Consider the following 3,584-nt stretch of genomic DNA (forward strand, 5'->3'; position numbering starts at 1 on the left):
GGATGAACTTCTGTAAAACCTTAAGATGCCATCAGTGACTCCCATAGAAGACAATGAACTACACAGGTTTTCTTCCCATTGTCAACTGAATAAACCCTTGCAAAGTCAGCAAACTGTTTAATGTTTTTTTGTTTGTTTTGTTTGTTTGTTTTTAAATTTCCCTAGGGCAAAACAGGCAACTTTGACTTGTAATGTTGTTCTGGGATTCTCTGCTTCAGGGTACAATCATGAGTGTCAAAGGTGATATTGTGGGAGAGTAGTGGGACTCCTATAGAATGCAGAAGGGACTATCTAGGCACAGTGAGGGGAAAAGAAAGCCCTTTATTTTCTGCCTGCTGCCCACTTCTGCAGACCACAACAGCATGGCCTTTTCCGGGAGGCCTACCCTGGACCTCCTCAGCTCAGCCTGCTGGTCTCAAATATTTTATTACATTTTATTTATGGTTTTTTGGCCAGGAGTACCACAACAGTAACGAGGAGGTCAGAGGACAACTTGTGGGAACTGGTTCTGCCATGTGGGTTGCTGGGATGGAATTTACGTCATCAGACTAGAAAATGGCAGGAGCCTTCATCTGCCGAGCCATCTTAAGATCTTGCTTCATAATTAATCTTGTCTCAAGAGCCCTGACAATGCAAAGTTCAAGTGAGGCGATGTTCTTGTAAATTACAGACAAATGATATCCAAGACAGGGTTTCTCTGTGTAGCCCTGGTTGTCCTGTAAACCAGGCGGGCCACGAACTTGCAGAAATCCGCCTGCCTTGTCTCTTGAGTGCTAGAATTAAAGGTTCCTGCTGAGAGGTTAAAATTTTCAAACTGTACTGGGAATAAACCCAGTACAGTTAACCTTTAACCTTTAGTTGAACTCAAAGGGAGACTAGCTCCCAGAACTTAGAAACAATGGGAAACCAGCTCCCAGAACTTAGAGACCAGAGCGACCTGACAGAAAAAAGAAAAAAGAGGTAAGAAACAATTGCCAGGTGGCTAACCTGCTCCTGAACCCTAACACAAGCTAGCGCCAATCAGAGACCACCCGTACTTTCCTTTGCCTCACTCTCCCCTCTTCCCAGCAACTGTGTAGGTATAAAAACCTGTTTAAATTTTTGCTCGGGGCCAGACTCCTCTACCCCTATGTGGGATATGAGTCTCGCCCAGAGCTGAATAAAAACCTCTTGCTGATTGCATCAAGTGCGCGCCTTGGTGGTGTTTGTGGTCATCGTTCCCAGCCCTGAGAGTGGGGTTCTTCCCCCCATTTTTTCAAAACCCTTATACTGCTATCACCATGTGCCTGGATTTTTTTTTAATATTGGGAATTAAACTCATAACCCATTATGTGCTAGGAAGTGCTGTACCACAGAGTTATGGTCACAACATTTTTTATTCTCTTGTTATTTTTTTAGATTTTACTTTTTATCAAATTCTCTGTGTCTCTGTCTCTGTCTCTGTCTCTGTCTCTCTGTCTCTCTCTCTGTGTGTGTGTGTGTGTGAAGGTGCTTACAGATGCCAGAGGCATCAGATCTGGTGCAGCTGGAGTTTCTAGTTGTGAGCCACATGCTGTGAGTTCTAGAAACTGAAATTGGGTCCTTTGTAAGAATATTATGGGCTCTTTGTAAGAATATTATGGACTCTTAATCTTTGAGCTATCTTTCTAATCCCTTGTTTGTTTCTTTTGTGACAGGGTTTCTCTATATATTCTATGCTTGCCTGGAACTCACTTTGTTGCCAAGGCTGCTTTTAAGTTCATATCAATCCTCCTGCCTCAGTTTTTTTTGTTTTCTTTTTCTTCTCCTTTGGTTTCTTCTTTTTTTTTAATTTTATTTTTATTCATTTATTTTTGGTTTTTTCGAGACAGGGTTTCTCTGTGTAGCCTTAGCTGTCCTGGAATTCTGTAGACCAGGCTGGCCACGAATTCAGAAATCTGCCTGTCTCTGCCTCCCAAATGCTGGGATTAAAGGTGTGCGCCACCATCGCCCAACCCCCTTTGGTTTCTTAAGACGTGGGTTTTTCTGTGTAGACCAGGCTAACCTCAAACTCAAAGATCCACTTGCCTTTGCCTCTTGAGTTCTGGGACAAAAGATGGGTGCTACCATACCTAGCTTGTATCCTTATTTTTAGTGTGCTTATCTGTTTCCCCAAAGATGCCTTGCTTCTATCTAAGCCACAGCCGTTCCTATAGAATTTTTTTATTAACTCTGTGGGAAGCTTAAGGTTTATAAATTTTATCCAGCTTAAGAAACCTTTATAGGCATTCATCCTAAAAATCTTCTATCTAGGGTTGTGGAGGCAGCTCAGTTAGTGCAGTATTTGCCTGACATTCACGAAAGCCTGGGATCCATGTCCTACACCACAAGAACCAGGTGTGAAATGCATTATCTGTTATCCCAGGTCTCCAGCGGTGGAACTGGCAGTTCTCCTTGGCTATACAAGTTCAAGAAGAGCCTAGGACTCACAAGACCTGTCTCAAAAAAAAATTTTTTTTGTGTGTGCGTGATTACTTTTCTTGCAGTCCATGAAGAATGTCAGGCCTGTGCTAAAAAAAATGAAGCTGGTCCTCAGCTAGAAGCAAATTTGCTAGCACACAGAGTAAATAAGGTAATTCTCTGAAATGGCACAAGATTACCGTCTATGATTACTATCTCTTGCTCCTTTCCCCCAAGGTTCTGCCAACCACTTTTCAGCTTTCTTGATTCTGTTTGTCAACATCAATCACATCAGTGTGACTACACAGGATTCATCTGTCACTGGCTCATTGCATCTGGAGGGAGGCTCTCAAAGGTCCTCAGAATCTCCTTCCTTTTAGAGGCTGAGTCACATTCCAGTGTCGGTCTACACACACTGTGTTTATCTGTCCATCTAAAGACATTTATTTCCACCTTCCAGCCACAACACTGCTGTGAATATGGTTACGCAATGCTCTCTTTGTAAGTTTGCTTTAATTTCAGAGGGAAGATTAAAGACTCTTATCAGGGCCATGCTGTTTTTGATTGTGAAGATTCTGTGGTTTTGGTTAGCTGGGGCTGAAGAATCAGCTGTGATTAACAAGATACCAGAACTACTAAAGTGAAAACTTTGCATTACTGGGACTATTGATGCTGGTTAGCTGGAGCTAAGAAATTAGCGGTGATTAAGAAGAGACCATCATCACTGAGGTGACATCTTCTGGGAAGTGTTTTCTGAGAGCATAAAGAGGCTGTGTTCCAGAGACAGCCAAGGTTGTACCTGATGCTGCAGCAGGACTTGGAAATGTGTCACCCAGGTGGTACTGGTTTTGAAGGCATGAAGGAGTCATGAAGAGCAGCTGAGGCTCGGCACAGTGAGAGGCCATGGAAGGCCATTGGTGAAGGGGCAGCCTCGGTTTGCAATTGATGGCCCAGGACTGAAGGGTCTATGCAAAGGAATTGAGACTTGGCACCATGAAGACAGTCTATGAGAGGCTATTGGTGAAGCCTAGTCACAGCAGAAGACAGCAGTGTTTTGGAAATGTCAGTACCATGTAATGACCACCAAGGACAGCAGCTGCAGTGGAGTACAGGCATCTGGAGCCTAGAAGACAAGCTGTGTGCTACAAAGGGCAGAGCTGGAGAAG

Source organism: Mastomys coucha, unplaced genomic scaffold (assembly GCF_008632895.1).
Source record: "Mastomys coucha isolate ucsf_1 unplaced genomic scaffold, UCSF_Mcou_1 pScaffold7, whole genome shotgun sequence".
NCBI classification, from domain to species: domain Eukaryota; kingdom Metazoa; phylum Chordata; class Mammalia; order Rodentia; family Muridae; genus Mastomys; species Mastomys coucha.